At 35.6% G+C, this 23,562-nt stretch overlaps 1 long non-coding RNA gene and 2 pseudogenes across 1 annotated transcript in view; 1 reads left to right on the forward strand and 2 right to left on the reverse strand.

Annotated features, from left to right (window-relative positions):
• Positions 1-275: 275 nt before the first annotated feature.
• LOC120586852 (uncharacterized) lies at positions 276-391 on the forward strand (annotated as a pseudogene).
• Positions 392-11,229: 10,838 nt separating this feature from the next.
• Positions 11,230-23,562, reverse strand: part of LOC120586779 (uncharacterized) — a 397,178-nt gene continuing 384,845 nt past the window's right edge. Inside the window, exon 4 of the long non-coding RNA XR_005648799.1 lies at positions 11,230-11,949. This is a non-coding gene — a long non-coding RNA (uncharacterized LOC120586779). The remainder of the gene's footprint in view (positions 11,950-23,562) is intronic.
• On the reverse strand, positions 14,931-15,049 carry LOC120586903 (uncharacterized; annotated as a pseudogene).

The raw sequence follows: 23,562 nt of genomic DNA on the forward strand, positions 1-23,562 counted from the left end.
AAGATTAACCATTAACCAACTGTAATAAGAAAACGGCTACTTTGAGTTGCTGCCTAGGCATTTTACAGTGTGACAGCTGTGCACACGCCCAGAATCTGAACATTTAGATGAGGGCGTAGGCTTAAGATTGCTACTACAGGTTCCTGCTTTGCTTTTCCTGGGGCGCCTTTTAAAATAACTGCTTACAGGACGTGACTCCATAATGTTGCAGTTAGCACATCTGCTTTACATGCAGAAGGTCCTGGGTTCGCGCCCCACTGGAGCCACGGTCCATCGTCTATGGCCATGCCACCCTGAACAAGCCCAATGTCTGATCTCGGAAGCTAAGCAGGGTCAGGCCTGGTTAGTACTTGGATGGGAGACCACCTAGGAAGACCAGGTGCTGTAGGCATAAATAATAACAAATAATAAAATAAAATAAAATAAAATAACCTCTAATGGTTGAGCCTGCAAAAGTTAGTGACCTTCGCCCTAACCACCTTATAAGTAATAGATGCTTGCTATGCCAACTTGCTGTGATCTGGGATGGAGGACTACTCTTCCCCAGGCACACTGCAACCCACCACCCTCATTTCTGGGATTTGTAAGTAATAAATCTTAACAACTTTACTTCCTTCATGTGAGTGTACTGAAATTACGCCTTCAATCAAAATGACCCTGGGGTTTTCAGTTCCCTAAAAGTAGGAACTCAGATGCTGAATAAACTACTGTCCACCCGCTGTGGGTGGCTTGTGTCTCTTCGTTTAACAGGTCATAATCTGCATACTCTTAATTTCATATATTCACTACAGGCGCCCCAATATATCAATATGTTATACAACTGTCTCAATAGGGCATATCCCTAAAATCATCGACTTTACTTCTAGGATTATATACTCAGTATGGAATTAAGGATATGAGCAAAACTAGGCTGGGATGAGGATCATTTTGATTTTTTTTTTGTTTTAATTTTTTCTTCAATGTTTGGTTTACCTTAGTGTTTCAAAAATGAAAGAATTTACCCAAAATGTTTTTTATGTGAATATCTTAAGGCAGACATCAGCGAGTTTTCTAATCTCATCCAAAAGTCAAATGTACATTAATATAAAGAACAATTAATCCAGGATCTGACAAAGAGAAAAAGAACAGGATCTGAAGAATGGAAGGAGAGACTGCTTCATATTAATATAGTTTAACAGATGATTAACATTTCTACAAAACAGCATTATATTCAATATTCTAGCTGATTTTCCAAAGCACAAAACAAACATGATAATACTACATTTTAACAGCAAGGTTCACTGTGTCAGAAGTCAGTGTAATACTTGCTGGCCTATCTGGAACACTTCTTATGAAGGCTGTATTTATTCTGCCTGTTGAGATGAAAGCTGTAATAATAAAACTGTCATGGGATAGGAAATTGTCCTCTCTGAGACCGTGTTATAAAGCATTGCTGAGTGAAGTGGGTTCTTGTCCTTTCTTCAATCAGTGCCAGTGTCATAGCTACCAACTTCAGGTCTTAGCAAAGCATTTGCGACGATCTCTGAATGCAGCTGCACCAGGTCAGCCTGTTTTACAAAGAAGGAAAAAATATCCAAATTCCAGACTAGAGACAGGCACATATATGGGAGGGTATAATTAATCTTAATATTAGAAATGATAGTGATGTTCATGACAATAAGGCCAATAGCTACTTCTACCATTAACAGAGCAGTTCATCCATGACGGGCAGTGTGCTGACAGCTTAACCTATAGTTCCTGACTTAATCCTTACAGGCACCTTCATGGGTAGATATTATCAAAACTATTTCAATGATGAGGAAGCCAAAATCGAAAATATTCAGTCACTTGTGAAATCTGTGGCAAATTTCATGCTCCAAAGCTCATGCTGCTGTTAAAGTACATTGGAATTTTGTATTTTTCTCAGATTTGACAAGTTATAGAATTGCTTATTTTCTCCTATTTGGGGTCATTTTTGTGAAATTTCTACAGACCTACATCCTAGGTGGCTTGACAGTACAAAGTTCAACTGTCTCTGAAAAAAAAGTCACACTTGTCAGGACATGAACGATTATAGATTCAGAAAATAATAGCCACAATAAATTGTGTGGGTGGGTGTGTATCCTCTTGCTCATAGCTCTTCGTCACTGAACTATCTTTTTTTTATTACTATTATTTTGAAATTAAGAGGATCATATGCAGCCACAGACAAAAGGGACTCATCTTCATTTTATAACTTAAGCAAAGTTTGTATTATTCATATTTCCTCAAGTAATTCATTTTAGTTATTGACTGATCAAAGTATATACAAAAATCTAAGTTTTTTTGATATTCATCAACTAATATTTCTTACCATAAATATTTGAAATTTAACATCTCATCAGATTGCTCATGTTTTAGGGATGACAGGGTAGGGCAGTGCTTAAAGTAAGGCAAGTCTGAATGTGAAATCTCATTATTACCAGATACCAGCTGTATAAGTAGGTATATAACCTAGTGGGAGCTTTCAGGCAGCTACAGAAGCTGTACACACCGTGGTGTAAAAACAACAGAGCCTTAAATGTTTAACAGTTTGTGATAAGCAGATGCTATATGTCTCCTACGACAACAGGCTCAGTGGTATGGACAGAGAGCATGGATACTGAAATCAGGAGAACTGTGCCAAGTCCAAGCTTTTGCCATGCCCTAGCTATGCAATTTAGGTATTTAAAAACTACATTAATATTCTTAGACTAGCTATAAAATAGAAATAGAGAAATAAAGTAATAAACTGAGATTAAGATGAAAAACATTTAGGAAAACATTTTGCAATATATTTCAGAATAGAGATATCCTGGCAAACATTTTTTTATATGGACACTTTATACTAAAATGTAATATCATCAAACAAAAACCAAACTAGAGTTCCTAAAAGAAGAGGCAGAATGCTGGAACATCTTGTGCTGAAAAATTAAAAATGTGCTCAAAAAAAGGATGGGAACTTGTCAAAAAGGGCACAGAAGCCAACCAGAAAGTGTTCCCAAGAGAAGAAACTGGAATAATCTGAGCAACAAAATAAATAATAATGGTACTGGATTAAAAAACAATAAATAGAGTTAATATGTGAATCCAAATGGCAACAAATAGATAGATAGATGATACATAGATAGATAGATAGATAGATAGATAGATAGATAGATAGATAGATAGATAGTTAGATGATAGATAGATGATAGATAGATAGATAGATAGATAGATAGATAGATAGATAGATAGATAGATGATAGATAGGCAGACAGACAGACAATTCTTTCTTAAAGAAGAATTTCAAACAATAAATAAAAAATTACAAGTGCAGCTTCTTGCTAATGATTGCTACAGGCAAGATTTAATGATAGCTGATAAAATTAGTGAGCTGAAGTTTGAAGAGAAACAGGGTATATGCACAATCTCAAAGTATACCATTCAAAATATTTATTAATTACAAAAGGGAAAACAGAAAATTTACAGTGGAGAATCCCAGCAAACACCACCTTTACCGAAGGATAGGAGTAGTAACACCAGTGATAGGACATACTGACAACACGTAATCTGATATAACATACTAAGAAGGACGTATTAATTCTGTGGTGGTATTCCTTTAAAAAGACATAATCTCTATCTATTCACAAGAAATTATCAGGTAAACCTTAATGAAGAGACATTCTACAAAAATCACTGTCCTGGACTCTTCAAAAATGTTAAAAGTTATGAGAGACAATGAGAAACAAGTATCACAGATGGAAGGAGAAAACTAAATGAAATCCTGAAACAGAAAAAGGATCTTGATAATGGGTGAAATTCAAATGAAGTCTTTACTTGAGTTGATAATATTTGCTCAAACGCTAATGTCCTAGTTTTTATCATTATGCCATGGATATGCAAGATGTTTACTTTAAGGGAAGTAGGGGTGGGGGTATATGAAATATCCCCATATTAGTCTATTTTCTGTAAATCTCAAATTATTTCAAAATTAAAAGCTAAAAAAAAAACAATGGTTTTCATAGACTCCCTCGAAAATGTATTTTTTTAAATATTGATTTTTAAAAATTATTAGAGTAATAATTCAAAATAGCAAAATTACTGTAAAATCCTTTGAACTGTATATAGCTCTCAGGAAACACTAAAGAACTAAATACAGAATATAAAGCCTTATGGAAGGTATGTAAGATGCCTTAATGAAGATAAATACCATATTGTTACACATGAAGCTTCAAATTATATACAACAGCATTTTACCTAAAGCAATCCATTGATTCAATATAATCCTCATCAGAATCCTTATGGGATTATTATGGAGCTTCATACTCTGATTCAAAATAAATATAGGCACAACGTACAATTACTGAGTAATACATAACATGGAAGATCTTTTTTTTTTCATTTTTTTAAACACTTTTTCCCCCTCCCCTCTGAAACAATAAAATGGGTATATGTTTGTTTGTCCTGTTCATTTGTTGCTTTTAGGTTTATATCCCACATATAAATGTTATCATGTGATTTTCAACCTTTTCTGTTTGGCTTATTTCAATTAGTATGATTATTTCAAGGTCCATCCATGTTGTTGCAAATGGCAGTATGTCATCTTCTTATGGCTGAGTAATATTCCGTTGTATATATGTACCACAGCTTCTTTGGGGTAAATACCCAGTAGAGGGATTACTGGATCTTATGGTAGATCAATTCTTAGTTTTTTGAGGACATTCCATACTGTTTTCCATAGTGGCTGTACCAATTTGCAGTCCCACCAGCAGTGTATAAGGGTTCCTATTTTTCCACATCCTCTCCAACATTTGTTATTACTTGTTCTGTTGATTATAGCTATTCTAACAGGTGTGAGATGATATCTCGTTGTGATTTTGATTTGCATTTTCCTAATAGCTAGTGATGTTTAGCATCTTTTCATATATTTGTTGGCCATTTGTATGTCCTTGAGGTAGAAGTGTCTGTTCAGGTCCTCTGCCCATTTTTTCATTGGATCATTGGGGTTTTTTGTTGTTGTTATTGAGTCATAGGAGTTCTTTGTATATTTTGGATATTAGGCCCTTATCGGAGGCATTGCTTGCAAATATATTTTCCCATTTGGATGGTTGTCTCTTAACCTAGTTGATGGTTTCTTTTGCTGAGCAGAAGCTTTTTAGTTTGATGTAGTCCCATTCATTTATTTTTGCTTTTACTTCTCTTGCCTTTGAGGTCAAATTCATAAAATCCTCTTTAAATCCAAGGTCCTTGAGTTTAGTTCCTATGTTTTTTTCTATGCATTTTATTGTTTCAGGTCTTATATTCAGGTCCTTAATCCATTTTGAGTTAATTTTGGTGTGTGGCGAGAAACAGTCTAGTTTCATTCTTTTGCAGGTGGTTTTCCAGTTTTCTCAGCACCATTTATTGAAGAGGCTTTCCTTTCTCCACTGCATTTTGTTGGCTTTGGCTTTTTTGTCGAAAATTATTTGCTCATATAAATATGGGTTTACGTCTGGACTCTCGATTCTGTTCCACTGGTCCGTGTGTCTGTTTTGCTGCCAATACCATACCATTTTGATTAGTCACTTTGCATTATAATTTGAAGTTGGGCAGAGTGATGCCTCCAGCCTCATTCTTTTTTCTCAGGATGGCTTTGGAGATTCGGGGTCTTTTGTGCTTCCATACAAATCTGATTGATTTTTTTGTTCCATTTCTTTAAAAAAATGCCAGTGGGATTTTGATGGGGATTGCATCAAATCTGTATAATGCTTTAGGTAATAAGGTCATTTTAACTATGTTGATTCTTCCAATCCAAGAACACAGAATATATTTCCATTTCTTTGTATCTTCTTCAATTTCTTTTAATAGGGTCTTATAGTTTTCATTACATAGGTCCTTCGCATGTTTTGTTAGATTTATTTCTAGGTATTTTATTCTTTTTGTTGCAATTGCAAAAGGTATTATTTTTTCCACTTCTTTTTCTGACACTTTGTTATTAAAGTATAGGAATGGTATGGATTTTTGAAAGTTGATTTTGTATCCAGAAACTTTACTGTATTTGTTTATTGTTTCTAGCAGTGTTCTTGTGGAGTCTGTAGGGTTCTCTATATAATCACGTCATCCACAAATAGTGACAGTTTGACTTCTTCGTTTCCTATTTGGATGCCTTTTATATCTTTCTCTTGCCTGATTGTGCTCACTAGGCTCTCTAATGTTATATTGAATAACAGTGGCAATAGTGGACAGCCTTGCCTTGTTCCTGATCTTAGAGGGAAGGTTTTTAGTTTTTCACCATTAAGTATAATGTGGGCTGAGAGCTTGTCATACATGGCCTTTATTATAGTAAGGTATTTTCCTTCTATACCGATTTTGTTAAAGGTTTTGATCATAAATGGGTGCTGAATCTTGTCGATGGCTTTTTCTGTATCTATTGATATGATCATATGATTCTTATTTTTAATTTCTTTATGTAGTGTATCACATTAATTGATTTGTGTATGTTGAACCATCCCTGTGCCTCTGGGATGAAGCCCACTTGATTGTGGTATATAATCTTTTTAATATGTTGCTATATTTGATTTGCTTGGAAGAGCATCTTAAAAATAATAAAGAACAATAAGAGAAGACTTGCTTTACCAGATGTTCTCTAACTTCATAATCTGTATCTATGGTAATTAAGACAATGTAATACACACATTGGAGAAAAAAAATATCTGTGACTCATATGATTCATATAGAAGAATATAGGAAGAGGGAAATACTGCTCAGCAGTTAACAGCATGGGCACTGGAACGCAACTGGATTCACAATGAAAATGCATAATTTGTCTGATATTGGTAGTATTACTTAAGCTCTCTGTGCTTCCATTTTCTCATCTGCAAAATGCTTATATTACTATTCAACTTATGTATTGATGTCATTATTAAATTATAAGTTACATAGAGTATTTAACAGATTTTTTCCCAAGGAAAACCCTCAAAATGCTAGGTTATAATGATTTGCTATTCTTATTATTTGACAAAGACAGTATTTCAAAACAATGGGCTAGGATTGCAGTATTTTCTTTAAAAATGTAATAATAATGAGGTATAAAGAACAAAGTAACTTTCAAAATTTCTTAAGAAACTCTCAGTGTTTGCAAAGATTTCATCCTTCTCCTTTGGATATGTAAAAGATTTTTATGTTAAAATATTTTAAATCATAGCATTTTCCCTTAAAACTTCAAAACACATTGTAAATTACAAGAAAGAAGAGCTGACACCAGATCTTGTACCTGCCTTGGTTCCACATAACTTAAATGTACGTATTCTTCTTATTTCAGAAAAAAAAACTTTAAATTGTTAATATTGCAAAAGTAGAGAAAGTAGAGAGATTGGATGACATGTGTTGTATCATCTGAAATTGGGTTTTGCATTCATTCACAGAAACCATATCAAATTGCTAGTAGGAATGAGGAACTGTTCCACTGTGCTTGATTAAGCAAAGACAATCCATTAGAATTGTAATACTCTGCATATGAGATCAAAAGTACAGGCAACAAAAGAAAAGTAGACAAATGGGATTATAACAAACTAAAGAAGTTCCATATAGCAAAAGAAGCCATCAACAAAGTAAAAAGGCAAACGAGGAATGGGAGAAAATATTTACAAACCATATATCTGATAAATGGTTAATATCCAAAATATATAGAGAACTTATATAATTCAACAGCAAAAAAAAAAAAAGCTTTTTTAAATGAGCAAAGAATCTAAATAGACATTCCTCAAAAGAAGACATACAAATGATCAACAGGTATATAAAAGTGTTAATTACCATTAATCATCAAGGAAATGCAAATCAAAAGCACAATGAGATATTTCACACCTGTTAGGATAGCTATTAACCAAAAAAATCAACAGATATCAAGTGTACAGTGTTAATAAGAATATAAATTGATATAGCCACTATGAAAAATAGTATGGAGATTTCTCAAAATATTAAAAATGGAACTATGTGATCTCACAATCCCACTATATAGCCAATAGAAACGTATCTCAAAGAGTTATCTTCACCCTATGTTCATTTCAACATTATTCACATTAGCTAAGCCATGGAAGCAACCTAAATGTCCATCAGTGGATGAATGGATAAAGAAAATATGGTATTCACATAAAATGAAATACTATTCAGGCTTAAAAGATAAGAAAATCCTGTTTTGTGACAATATGAATAAACTTAGAGGTTATTATGCTAAATGAAATAAGCCAGTAACAGAAAAACAATACTACATGATCCCACTTATATGAGGAATCTAAAATAATCAAACTCACAAAAGTAAAGAGTAGAACAGTGGTTATTAGGGGCCAGAGCAGGAAAAAATGAGGAGCTGTTAGTCAAAGTATACAAAATTTTAGTGATGCAAGATGGGTAAGCCCTAGAGATCTATTGCACAGCATAGTACCTATAGATAACAATAATGTTTTGAATACTTAAAAATTTGCTAAGAGAGTATATCTCATGTATTGTGTTCCTATATACAAAAAAAAAAAAAAAAAAGACAGGAGAAACTTTTGGTGGTAATGGATGCTGATGACATTGTGGTGATGGTTTCATGTACACGCATATCTCCAAACTCATCAAGCTGCATACATTAAATATGTACAGCTTTTTGTATGTCGATGATACCCCAATAAAGTGTTGTTGTTGTTTTTTTTAATTGCCAATCAAAGAAAAATTCAACCGAGAAAATCCAAAGTATAAGCTCCAATAAAAGCTGTGAAACCTGACTGGTCAGAAACTCTGTGATAGTTTCAAATCTGTGTTGAAATTACTAATTATCACCTACAAAATTGACCTGGTAGGTAGATTAAATTCTAGCTGGAAATGCAAATCCTCAGCAGGAAAAGAGTACCCTAGGACATCTGTGGTCCAGCGTGGCTCTCTGTGCTTACTGGGGAATGGAACACGGCCCTATTTCTCTATCTAGATCACTGTCATTATTCCTCTGTGTCTAGGGTAGTTGTCAGGGATCTGCTTATTAAGTATTGTGACTTGCCCTGTCAGCAAATAAAATGAGTCAATTCATTCATTCACTCCTGCCTTTACTCATTTATTGAGAGGCTTCTATGTATCTACTACAGCCTGATTCCTCTGTAGTAGTATTTGAATTAGAATGTTTTTTTCCCCACATGTTCTAGAAGGAAGATAGAGAAGTCCAGACGTAGTTGCAGTAGCTGCTGCTAAGTGCTACAACATATCAAGTTAGAATAATATTAAGTGCTGCATCCTTATGGACCAGGTAGGTGGTGATACATAGTAGGGAAGAACTCTTAAATCTAAAGGGAAGTACCAGGGAACACTTCTAGTGGATGGGCCATCTAAAAGACAAACAGGACATTATACAATCTTTTTCCTGTCAGCTATGTAGCGTGCTGCTTAGAAGGTGCCATAATTCGAATTTAATATTTCAAGTGCAACCTATGGGTAGAGTAAATTATATTAAGTGTAAAAATATTAAGAATTGGGGCATCAGGAGTTGAACAGATGTTACATCTGTGTAAAAGCTGAAGTTACCTAGAGTAATGAATGGTAGGGCTTAGAATGGAAAGACAAGACAGCAAACTAAGAGACAAAGAATTGAATTAATTTGACCAATTAACTAAATTAGTCAGAAGGTAAAGGGTAGAGGGTGGTATCTCTAAAATCAAAAGTACCTTTTTACTTGAAGTTGGAAGACAAAGGGTTTAGAACTATGATGTCTGATATCATGGACACTAGCCACATGTATTTAATTTAAATTAACAAGATTAAATTAAAAATCGCTTTCTAAGTTACACTAAACACTTTTCAAGTCCTCTAGAGACACATTTAGCTAGTTATGACCATGTTGAACAGCATAAATACAGAACACTTCCATCATGGCAGAAAGTCTTACAGCAGAGAAGTGGTAAGAAATTTCAACCTACCTTAAGAGCCTAGTTATATGAAGTACAAAAGCATAAGCAGCATAAGCTTGAGATGACATCAGGGGGCAAATGTGCTCATTAGAGAAAAAAAGTATGTATATTAATGCCAGGCAGAGAAATTTCAAAATGTTAAGGGGAAAATGAGTTTCTGTGGTCACAATAAAAAGTCTCGGGATGGAGGAAAGTAGACTCAGGTGGGACCCAGGACAGGAAGACTAGAAGAGCTTGGACAAGGAGGTAAAGGAGAGAAGAGTCCCCCAGAGGAGAAGAAGACTGACAAGTACGTCAGGGATGACAGGAAAGTTTCCAAATTAATTTGTCTCAGAATTATTCTAGTGTAAGGGAACTCAGGTCTGAACTGACTGCACTCTCAAGGGAGGCATCTTCCATGTGAGTAGAGCAATAAAAGAGCCCTTTGCATGTTAAAAACTATAGCAGCCTTTCCTGGGGGACAAGATACTGGAAAGTGCCAATCCCTCTCTACCGAGATTGCTCTCCAGGGGTTAGCCAAAAGCCACAAAGTCTCCCAAGCTTCCAGCCAAACACTTCAGATTTATAATCCTAAATATCATTCATTTTACAAGTCATAAAACACACAGATATTTCTTAATCTTGAACGTTTAATGCTTTGGAGAACTGAATTAAGGCATTGTAAATTCTATTTAATGCTTGGAGATTATCTGAATTTACTCGTCATTAGCCTGGAAAATCTTGCAAGATACTTTCTCTTAAAATCATTAGATGCCTTTGGTTACACTTTTCTTCAACATGCAGTGATTTATCAAACTCTTACTAAATCCATCTTTGTGAAGAGCCTTGTGCTGGGCATTTTGTTTTATCAGGATAATTTCATTTAATTCCCACACCAATACCCTCAGGTAAATATTTTATACCCACTGAGAGATGAAAAAAGTGAGGATCAGAGGTAAGTTAATTACTTGAGACCTTATAGGAGGAAAACATCATAGTCATGATTCAGAAGTATACATCTCATCTTCTACTTCTCATCGATTTATGCATTCATTCAACAAACATTTTTGAGTTGGTACCATATACATGTCAAGCATTGTTCTAGGTTCTGTAGATACATCAGTGAATAAAACAAAGCCCTGGTGTCTGTGAGGGAAGAGGATCAACAGGTGAATTTTAAAAGCTAATACTCTGAGGTTAAGTGTTGTAAAGAATATGAGACAAAGTATGGGGGACGTAAAGTGTTGGAAGTGGTAATATGTTACATAAGTGGAAAAAAAAAAAAAACCCTCCTGTGAGATGAGTTCACATGTGAGCAGAGGCCTGAATGGAGGAAGTGAACCATGAATGTGTCTAGGGTAAGAGGGTACCCGGCAAAGAAAACAGCATGCCAGCCAGGAGGGGTGGAAATGAGATAATAAGAGAAAGCAAAGAAGACAGTGCAGAGATACCAGAGGTCAGAAAAACTGGTGATCAGACGGACTTAATAAGGGCTCTGGATTTTACTGAGTAGGAAGAGCCATTGGCAGGGTTTGAGCAGACAGTGAAGTGGATGACTTATGTCAAACTGGCCTCCTCCGGTTGTTCTGATGAGAACTGAATTATGGGAGTAAGGGTGGAAAGAGGGAGATTAATATTAACACCCAGGTTCAAATGATGAGAAAAAGGTGATTTCTGTATGTGTTGTGAAGGCAGAATAGTTTTTGCTGATGTATTAGATGTGGGTCCAAGTTGACTCCATGTTCTGTTGGTCTGACAGCAATGTGGTATGGTTTGTAAAGATGGGGAAACAACAGGATTCTGTTGTTTCTGTACAGTAGTGAGGGGAAATCAGGAGCACCGTCAAAAGGAATGGTGGCTATGTCATTGCAAGTAACAGAAAAACCTCGATTAACAAAAGGAAAAATATCCCACAAGATTCAAGTGGAGTTTTCCTTACCTAAATGAATTGTTATGCTGCCTACAGTTGAAGTGATAGCTTCGCTCTATGGAATTTTCAGCAGCTCAGGCATCTTGCAGCATTGGTGAGTGGGGGCTTCATTATCAAATCTGCAAGCTGGTATGCTCATTCCAGACTCTAGAAAAGATTAAAAAGGAAAGAATGAAGTAGGGCATAGTGTGCATGACGGTACTTCATTCAGGGACAAAATAAATTAAAATAAAAAGCTCCTTGAATCTGCTCCATGATATTTCTGATTAAATCCCATTAGTAAGGAAATAATCACATTGGTACACAGAGCTGCAAGTGCTGTAGGAAGTTATATTTTTTTATAAATAGGCACAAGCCTAGGCATGAAGTCAGGTTTTGCAGAAGGGGAGAGCACATACTGGAGGAAAGGTGGAAGACATTGCCACCTTTATGAACCATTGCAGAGTACAAAATGGGAGAGAATCCATCTGTCTACCTATCTATCTATTTATCTATCTATTGCAGAAAGCAAATAAAAGGGATGAGGCTAATTTTCCTAACGGCCTACCGGTAAAATATGGGTAGGATTTTCTAAATGAGAATACATTAATTGAACACATCACCCATTTCCATTATCTCAAATATCTTGAAAACTGTTCAATTCTATCATTTCAGCTCTTTCTATGTAAAAATCTGCAATGTATTTACAGGGCACAGGGAAGCACCAGCATGAGTTCATATCACTCAGAGACAGATATTAGAGATTTTAGAAGAGGGCTGAAAGAGGCATCTAATTTAATATTTTCATGTTTGTAACTGAAACCTCAAAAGTATTATACATGATGATTTCCATAATATGAGTGTCTGTGCACATGCACACACACATACACACACAGAAAAATACACGCTCTTACATATATTTACCTAAAGAAAGAGTTTCATAAAACAATATTTGTCCTTATTGGAGATCTCTTCCCTTTCCTCTCTTCCCTTCCATTTCTTTCCTTATTTCCCCCTTTTCTATTGTATTTATTCCATTAAAATGCTGGACATATAGACCTATGGAACAAATAGAAAGTCTGAACACACAGCCACATATACGATCAATTCATTTTCTGCAAAAGTGCAAAGGTGATTCAATAGGAAAAAAAAATGATCTTTTTTTCAACAAATGGTGCTGGAACAAATGAATATTCATATACCTAATGAATAGATCTCAACCCATATATCAAACCTTACACAGAAATTAATTCAAAATGAATCATAAATCTAAACATAAAACCTTAAACTATATGATTTTTAAAAGAAACCATAGGAGAAAAATATTTTAAAGCATATACTGAAGAAAGATTTCATAGATATAATATAAAAGTGCATAAAAGAAAAACTGAACTTCAGTAATATTCTGAACATCAGTAAAATTAAGAACAGCTGCTCTTCAAAAGACACTATAAAGAAAATGAAAAACAGGCCACACGTGGGAAAAAAGTTTGCAAATTATATACTGATAAAGGACTTGCATCTAGTATGTAAAGAACTTTGAAAACCCAACTCTGTATAATAAGAAAATAAAACAGAATTTTAAAAATGAGCAAAATATATGAACAAAAATTTCACCAAAGCAAGTATATGAATGATAAATAAGGACACTAAAGATGTTTAAAATCATTTGTCATTAGAGAATTAAAAACAGAATAAGCCACCTCTACATATATATTAGGAAAGATGAAAGGAAAAGAAAAAAAAAATCTGGTAATTCCAACCACTGATGAGAATGAAGTACAACATAAACTCTCATATGTTATTGGTTGGAATGCTAATGCAGTGGCTCTCCATGTAAAAAAAATGGAAACCATCCAAATGTTCCTCAAACAGAAAATGGATAAACTATGGTCCATCCATACAATGGAATACTACTGATCAATAAAATAGAACAAACTACTGTTAGATGAGACAATGTGGATAATACCCAAACACATTAGACTAAGTGAAAAAAGGCAAACACAAAATAATGACAGTATCATTCTATATAATACCATCTATATGACATTTTTTCAAAGGTACCACTATAGGGATAGAAAACAGATCAGTGATTGCTAGAGATTGGGATGGAAGGGCTGTCTACAAAAGGACATGTGAAAATTTGGGAGGTGACTAATGGAACTTTTCTGTGATTGTGGCAGTGGGCACACATTTGTTTACAAAGGTCAATCTCACAAAACTGTACACTAGAGAGGGTGAATTTTACCATATTAGATATTATACCTTTAAAAAAAATGTTTGTGATGGTTAATTTTATGTATCAACTTGACTGGGCTAAGCAATGCCCTGATAGCTGGCAAAACATTGTTTCTGGATGTATGTGTGATGGTGTTTCAGAAGCATTTCAATCAGTAAGCGGAGTAAGGATCACTCTCACCAATGTGTGTGTGTCGGGGCGGGGGGGGGGGGTGGGGTGGGGGGCATCATCCAATCACTGAGGACCCAAAAGGGCAGAGGAAGGGTGAATTCTCTTTCTCTGTCTTCTGGATCTGGGACAGACATCTTCTCTTGCCCTCAAACAGAGGTGCTTCTTGTTTCTAGGCCTTCAGACTCAGATTTACACCAACACTCCCCTGGTTCTCAGGTCTTCAGTCTAGGACTGAATTATACCACTGGCTGTCCTGGTTCTCCAGTATATAGACAGTGTACTGTGGTATTTCTCAGCTTCCATAATTGAGTGGGTCAATTCCCACAATAAATAATTCTTTTCTATATTTATATCTATATCTATACCTATATCTCCATATCTCCATTTGTTGTTTGTCTAGAAAACCCTAATACAATGCTATTAGAGACCTATGGAAACGCAATGGCTTATCTTGGGTTCCACAATTGGTTAGAGACAAGTGTAGGATAAATATCCAAATCGTTTAATTTCCAGGTGGTGCAAACCTTAGTATGAAAGTTCAGCTTTGGACCAAAGTATTGAAAATAAATTGAATAGTTTGTGATGCATGATAACTACACACACTTTTTAAAGTTTATCTTTGTTGAGATATAATTGACATAGAACACTAAATTTTTTTTTTCAGGCAAGGCAACCCTTGGTTGACCTCACAGATTGCAAGGAGCTTGTCAGCTTACAATCTCTTATTTTTTATTTTTTACGCCTACAGCACCTGGTCTTCCTAGGTGGTCTCCCATCCAAGTATTAACCAGGCCCAACCCTGCTTAGCTTCTGAGATCAGACAGAATCAGGCACGTTCAGGGAAGCATGGCTGTAGACAAACACTGTCTAAATTTAAGGCATACAACATACTGATTTGATACAAGTACACACTGATTGATGCAATTACCACCGTAGCATTAGCTAGCACCTCTATCACTTCACATAATAATTTCTTTTTTGTGATAGAATCAACTAAGATCTAGTATCTTAGCAACTTCAAAGTTTATAATAGTCTACTAAACTTCAAAGTTTATAATAGATCCATGCGGTGCATTAGATCTCCAGGACTTATCTACTAGTTTCAAAATTGTACACTTAAGCAACATATCCCAAATTTCCCTACGCCCCAGTCTCTGATAACTACAATTCTACTTTTTCTTTTCTTTTCTTTTTTTTATCAGTTTCGCTTTTTAGATTACACATATTAGTAATATCATATAGTATATGTCTTTCACTTACCTCACTTAGCATAAGGTCCTAAAGGCAAATCCATGTTGTTGCAGATAGCAGGATTTCCTTATTTCTCACGGTTAAATAATATTCCATTGTGTATCTATATCACAACCTCTTTATCCATTCACTCCCCGATGGACTTTTAGGTTGTTCCCATTCATACCTTGGCTACTGTAAATAATGCTGGAACGAATATGGGCGTGCATACGTCCCTTCAATATCCTGTTTTCATTTCTTTTAAATAGATACCCAGAAGTGGAATTGCTAGGTGGCATGGAAGTTCTGTTTTTAATTCTTTGAGTATTATTCTCCATACTGTTTTTCATAATGACTAAACCAATTTACTTTCCCAGAAAGAGAGCACAATTGCCTGAGGCTGTTCTTCAGGGAAAAGTCTGGGGGAACAGGCGGCTACAGTCTCCTCCAGAGGCTTCCCAGAGGAGTAACTGGTCCCAAGGATGTGCAATGAAAAGGCACATTCAGGCTTCTGCTGCCTTGGACCTTGGCAGACATCCAGCTGGGGTCCCGGCAACCCACACCAGAAGCCTCCATGATGGCAATATACTTGCAGCCCAACCATGCGCAGTTCACTACGCCTTCTGGCTTCCGGTGTCCTGCTTCTGCTCACCCACCAGTCCAGGTCCCAGTCCTCCATAGCTGGCCCAGACCATAGAATGAGCTGCTGCGAACTATGACACTAAGAGGGGTGGTGGGGCACGTCCAGAATTCGAGTGTACTTGCTAGTTGCTGTAAGCCAGACTCCTTACTGAGGAAGCTGGTAAGAAGAAGCTCTGACCGCCGGAGAATCCAGGTGTTACTCATCCCAGGACTCTCCTTATATCCCCCGGAGAACTCCCGAGATCTCGTGAGATCTGGCCTCCTCTGGGAAGACGGGTCATGGCAGCAGCTTCTGTTTTGCCAGCTTCTCCTGGCATTCAGCACATCCCAGTCAATCCTCTTCCTGCCCCTCCATGTGAATCTGCACTTACATCCCACATACACACCGGAAACCACAAAGCACACCCTGCAGACTCCAGCCTAGCTTTGCTTTCCTTCCTGGTGGAATGGACTCCACACACCTGGACCAGACGTTGAAAAAAAAAAAGACAAAACACAAACACAGCAATGCGCAATGTTTTATTTTTTTAAAACGGCCATTGTCACCTCCCCCTCCCCTCTTTTTTCCAAGCTGGAAATGAACTTTTGAATAAACCCTTTGCTTCTTTCTTAATTTCAAGACTGTCATCCTTGAAAGGTCATTCCATAAAAGGAAGTATTTGCCATGTTTGAGGCCTTTAGCGAAAATGGGAGAAAGTACTCCTCATTAAAAATAAACTTTCCACCCTGCTTTTTTAATTTTTAATTTTTTATTTTTTTTTAGGTATAATTAACTCAACATTATACTAGTTTGAGGAGTACAATGTAATGATTTGTTATTTGTATATATTGAAAAATTATCACAATAAGTTAACAGCCTTCGTCATACATAGTTACAAAATATTTTTCTTATGATAAGAATTTTCGATATCCACTGTCCCAGTAACTGTCAAATATGTAATACAGTGTTATTAACAGTAGTCACCATCTGTACATTACAGCCCCATGACATTCATTTTATAACTGGAAATTTGTGCCTTTTGACCCTCTTCAGAAATTGCACCACTATCACCGCCCCCAACCTGAGGCAACCATCAATCTGTTCTCTGTATCCATAAGCTCATTTTTATTTTAGATTCCACATATAAGTGAGATCGTATTGTATATATCTTTTTCTCTCTGACTTATTTAGCTTAATGCCCTTTAAGTCCATCCATATTGTTGCAAGTGGGAATATTTCATTCTTTTTTTCTGAATAATATATATATGTGCATATCTACATATATATAACCTTTTTTATCCATTTTTCAAATGATAAACGTTTAGGTTGTTGGCTCTTGTAATTAATGCTACAATAAACATGAGATTTAGCTACCTTTTCAAGTTAGTGTTTTGTTTCCTATAGATAAATACCCTGAAGTGCAAATGGAGAATCATATGGTAGTTCTATTTTTAATTTTTTGAGGAGCCTCCATATTGTTTTTCATAGCGGCTGCCTATAAGAGGCTCACTTCAGATCAAAAGACACAATCTGAAAGGGATGGAAAAAGATATTTCATAAGAATGGTGACAAACAAAAAGCTAGAGTAACAGTACTTATACAAGGCAAAACAGACTTTAAAGCAAAGACTATTAACAGGAGATAAAGAAGGACTCAATAATCCCACTGCTGGATATTTATCTGAAGAAACCCAAAACACTACTTTGAAGAGACATATGAATCCATATGTTCATTGCAGCATTATTTACAATAGCCCAGACATGGAGGAAACCTGGATGTCCACCAATGGATGAAAAGATAAAAAAGTGGTTTTACACACACACACACACACACACACACACACACAATGAAACACCACTCAGCCACAAAAAAATTAAATTTTGCCATCTATAACAACATGGATAAACCTATAAGGTATTGTGCTGAGTGGAGTAAGTCAGGCAGAGAAAGGCAAATGTCATATGATTTCATTTACATGTGGAATCTAAAGAACAAAATAAACAAACAAAACAGAAACAAACTCACAAATATAGAGAACATTTTGATGGTAGCCAGATAGGAGGGGGGTTTGAGGAGGTGGGTGAAAAAGGGGAAGGGATTAAGAAGTATGTATTAGTAGTTACACAATAGTCATGAGGATGTAAAGTATAGTATAAGGAATACAGTCAATAATATTGTAATAAACTACCTATAGTATCTAGATTGATCAGGGTGATTACTTTGTAAGTTATATAAATGTCTAATCACTATGTTGTACACCTGAAACTAATATTGTATGCCACTGTAATTGAAAAATAAAAATAAATTATTTTAAAAAACAAAAAAAATTTTTAAATGTCAATCAAGATTTATTATTTTCATGTCCTAGTAATGTGGTGTGAGCCAAGATTTTAAAAGATTGCTCTATTTCAACCTTCCATCTGTCATTTAATCCCTTTTTATATACTCCAACTCAGTAGATATTAAGCATTTGCAAAATTCCTCCAAGAACAGGAACCTGGCCATCTCTATGCCATTCAACTTCAGTCTTGCGAAATTATTAGATAGTTCTTCCTTATTATGAACCAAACTGCTCTACCTTTATCCATTGGTGTTGATTGTATTTTCTGATGCCCCGGATAACGAAACTCATCTTTCTTTCAAAGACCAATCCTCTTTTTAGAACATAGCTAATATATTCTCCTAATTCTTCTCTTTTACAGGCTAAATATCCTCAGTTCAAGTCTACTTGGTCCTAATGCCTAAGCAGAATTACCTAAACTTGTCGGAAGCTCTGGTGATAATGTCCCTCATTCTCATGGATTTAGGAGATGAAATCTTTCCTATGGTAATCATGCCCAAACCAAAGTGACAATAGATAGAATAGTTTGTTTGGATTGGAGGGAGGGCCAACAATGTAACAATATAAAATGTAGACATTTTGGTAAAAGAAGTATTCCTTGAAACTCACTGTCGAGATTCACAATTTCCTAGAAAAATATAAACATTATTTGTTATTTATTTGCTCGCTTACAGCAATCTAATCCTTAGTCAAATTATTTTGCACTATTTAAAAATAGATTACTAACTCTTATCAATTTCTTCAACACCATTAACTCTTTTTTTTTTAAACTAGAATTTAAAATTCAATTCTATTCTCTTAATCGGTATTCCCCTTGCTCACGTTGGCCTTACTCAGCATGTCAATATTCATAGTATGTCTAAAGAAGACTCTGCAATATAATTAATTTTTTATTTACAATATGTTTTATGCTGCAGTTAGTTATGTTTGGTTTTGTGCAATATATTTCAGATCCTGTGTCACATACATTCCCTTGGGACACCAATTAACAGAAAGGGCAATATAAAAATGATCTTGGAATACTGAATTCAGTAGACTTAATAGCTTTCATTGCAGAGTTTATGTAAACTTAATATAAAAATGTATCTGTTTTCATATTCTGTGTGGGGTAGTGGCAGGAGCTAGAAAAGAGAATTTATCTAACACCATTTCGAAAAGAATGGAAGAGCTAGAACTCTTACAATGTTGAATGTAGTTGTTGGCTCAAATACCCCTTTATCAGCCCAATATGTAATTTCCTCTACCTACACTCTCAGAGAGAATAACTTGCCTAAAATCACACACCTACGTAATGCCAGGGCTCAAGTACTTTGGCATCAAGCCTTGCTTTTTCAGCTTGAAGGACCTCTCCACTTAGAATTGCATCTATGTATTTCCTCCCTGGGGATACACTTGCTTAGAATAGGGGCTTATTCTTAATTATCCCCCCCTCCATAGGATCCACCAAAGTGTCTCTCACATACATGTGAGTTCTTCACTAGCAGTGACTTGGATTTTTTTTTTTTAACCTTTGTCATTTCAGACTCATGGATAACACTGTTGGATATATAGTTTGATAGATGGATGAATAGATGGGTGAATCTGAACACATTCTCAATCTGGTTTCTGGCTGTGAAATTAGTTTCTTACTAAGGCTTTAAAACAGTGAAAGGCACTAAGGCACTGCCTGCCCTCATGCATCTGGGAACTTGCTCCTGATACTGCCTTCATTTCATGCATGATAGTGGAACTCCACTGCATATCAGCATCTTACGGGTAAGTGAGGCTAAAAATTAAGTGTGTTTTTCCATTATAGGATTGTTGTAGAAACCAGTGGTGCTAAGCTTTAATATACTTTCAAAATATACCTTCAAAGTAGGGAAAAAGGCAATAAAGTGAGGGGAGTTAGGTGGAGAAGGAATATAAATTAAACAGGAATAGGAAACAAAGAAAGAAATTGAGAGAGGAAATAAAACAGCATGAAGAAAGTATTACCCCCACTCCATCTCAGGGTTTCTTGGGGTGGCCTGAACCACAGTTGCATGGACGCTTGGACAGGTGATAATAAAATGTGGCTGGCTCTGGTAGGCCTGGCTTTGAAACCAACTCCAGCACTCTCTGGCTGACTTTAGGCAACACATACATACTCTGTGAGATAACTGAAGCTTTAATCCCTGACCTGCTTATTACCCTAGGCTGCTGGAGGTGAACTGAACTCATGCATAAGGAAGGCTTTAACACATTATAAAGTGCTGAGTTAAACTGATAAACCTGCAATTTATATTATATCATAGTTTATAGGAGTATCAGTTTATTAAGGTCCTGGTTCTCCATGATGCCCACAGATGAATGTCCTGCTAGCTAAACATACACCTGTTGTCAAACAAAGGACCTAACACTCCACTCCACATCAGATCAATTATTTTTGCCTCTCATGCTTCCAAGCAAAGGGCTTGCTAGAGCTTTCTCTACCATCTTTCACACTGCCTTGTCTGACAAAGTCGGTGCCACACTAGTTCATTCATCTTACCAGGGTGGTGTCCATTTTTCTATCTTTTTCTGTAGTGGTATGGAAGAGGTTATATTAAATGTACAAGGTCGCTCTACAAGTCATAATTAGCAGAAATTATTAATCTGAGACTGTCGCACAAACCTAAAAGTTAGAGCTCAATACAAAACAAAGTTTTCACTCACAACCATTCATTTACTTTAACCTTGGAATTTCCCTTTTGTAAAATATTATAAACAGTTATAATATAGATTTTTTTCCTGGGTTATTTTCTCCCATTGCTTATTGCTGGTTAATTTAGCAAATCATTCCACAGACTTCTGTTTACTGAAGTATGATATTTGCAGGCTTTTATTGGATCTTGCACACAGTGACATTTAATTTTGAGTAAACAATATTGTTATCATTGGGAGCATACTAATAGGTGCTTGTCAACTTATAAGAAAGCTGCTCTATCATTAAAATCAAAAGAAATAGATGTAAAAATATCACTTCCATCCTTCCTCTACCATAAATGTTTTTTTGTTTTGTTTTGTTTTTACTCTAATTTGTTTTAAAAGTACCTAGATAAGAAAGGGAACAATCATTTAAAATTTTTGTGCGTTGTGATGTACTAGTTTTTACATGAAACTGGGTACTTATTTTTCCTTTAATCAGAGATAAATCTGAGGTTCAGATGGATCAAGTAACTTGCCCAAGGACACAACCAGTCAAGTTATAGGTCTGGTATTTAAATTCAGATTTACTAGGAACCAAAATTGATTTTATTTCCATTTAGAAATAAGCATCCCTCCTTACAGGATTAGAGGGAACTCTTTGGGTTGTAATAAACAGAGTGTCAGCTTGGGCCGGGTTAAGCAAATACTGAGAATTACTAGAAGATAATATGATGTCTTTGATAACCAGAGGCTGTCAGGTGACATGTTGGGTCTATGGCTTGAATACTTGGAGGGGTCTCATTCTTTGTCTCTCATCTCTGCAGGTCTATTTAAACATCTTAGAATTCTTTCTTACAAATGATAATTAAAATGAAAAAATAAAGTTATTAAGCTTGTGCTTCAGGCTTTAACACTAGAAAAAAAACAGTATCTCTAGCTTGAGCTCAAATCTAGGAAATCTTGGGGAAGATATCTGCCCCCCATTGGTCTTCTATCTACCTCTATACCAACAACTATGGTCAAGAAGATAAGTGCAATGATTACAGTAGAGATATGAGTAAGTCCAGAAGGTGCACGAGTGTGTGTGAATGTGAGTCTGTGTGTGAGTGTGAGAATGTTTGTGTGTGTGTGTGTGTTTTTGTGTGCACGCATGCGGAGGATGAAAGGGGGGTTGAAGATCAAACAATAGATACCAGTACACATCTACAATCACTTCTAATTCACGGTCAAAGGAGCAGGCTAATTACAGACTTATTTTTTAAGTCCCGAATTATTCACACACCAAGACAAGTACAGATTTTGAAATAAGCAAACCTAAATATTGATGATTTTCTTATTTTAACATGTAAGTCGAGTACAAACAACTTTCTGAAGAGGACATAAATAAAACACCTTTCTCAGATAGCTAAGAAACCAAAAACAATAATTATGTTTAAATTATCTAAACATTTCCCTAAATTTTTGTCTGTTTTATTATTAACTGCATCATCAGACAATTACTCAGCCCTGTTTGCTATGGATTCTTAAAACTGTCTGCACTAAAACATGTTCTTACTATACAAATGTTCAACATCGTCTGTCAATTTCAACGCAACAATCGTCGGTGCCCGTTTTAAAGTCCCAGTTTGACCTCATACATTTTTGTGCACGTTTCAATCTGAACTAAAAGGTTATCACTGAAGTAAGAGTGCTATTATTTTCAGTATCCAGGAGTGAAGGTACCATTATAATTGTTAACAATCTGAAGTGCTTTTAAGGGCTCTGCCAGGAAAGCAAACCACTGCAGTGTATTAAACCTTTCTGTAATCTGTCTAAATTACTGTCTAAATATAAGCAAAGGCAGAAAAAATATCTTCAGTGTTTGTGTCATTCCCTGGGGTCAAATACCTCACCACGGAGAGGAACACTTGGTACAGACAGCTTCTGCACAAGTGCGCTTTGTCAGAGTTCATCCATTCAGTCTGGGAAATGATAATTAATGGATTTTGTTTCATTGTCCTGTATGAAAGCCTAGGGGCTTATTTGAAACAAGCATTCTTATAGAAGGGTTCTGTTTACTGTATCTTAATAATAGCCCAGCATTTTCAAAAGAAAATTCACAAAGTGAAAAAAAATTCTGCTGAATGAAGGAAAAGATGAAATTGTTGACAATATAAAACTGAATACCAGAAAAGACCTCAATATTGAATTTGTTCACAGATTTTAAAAAAGACCTTCACACAAGTTAAACAAAACAATGATGCTTCAGACATTCTGCCAAAGGACTCCTGAGTGGACATTATCTTTCTTTCATAATGAACTTTCATGAGAATATGAACTTTATGAGTCTGACACTTCTAAATTATATTCGGTGTCATTTAAAAAAGAATAAATTCCAGCCAATTTTAGAGCTTATGGAATATTGCTTTGCTAATGCCATTCATCAAAATCTTCAGGCAGTTCCACCAGCTTAGAGACCCAAAATGCCAGCCATCATCAGATCTTCTGTGATCAGCATGTATTATACAACAGATGAAGCTTTTGTGAATTTCA

Source organism: Pteropus medius, unplaced genomic scaffold (assembly GCF_902729225.1).
Source record: "Pteropus medius unplaced genomic scaffold, Ma_sr-lr_union100, whole genome shotgun sequence".
Lineage (NCBI taxonomy): Eukaryota > Metazoa > Chordata > Mammalia > Chiroptera > Pteropodidae > Pteropus > Pteropus medius.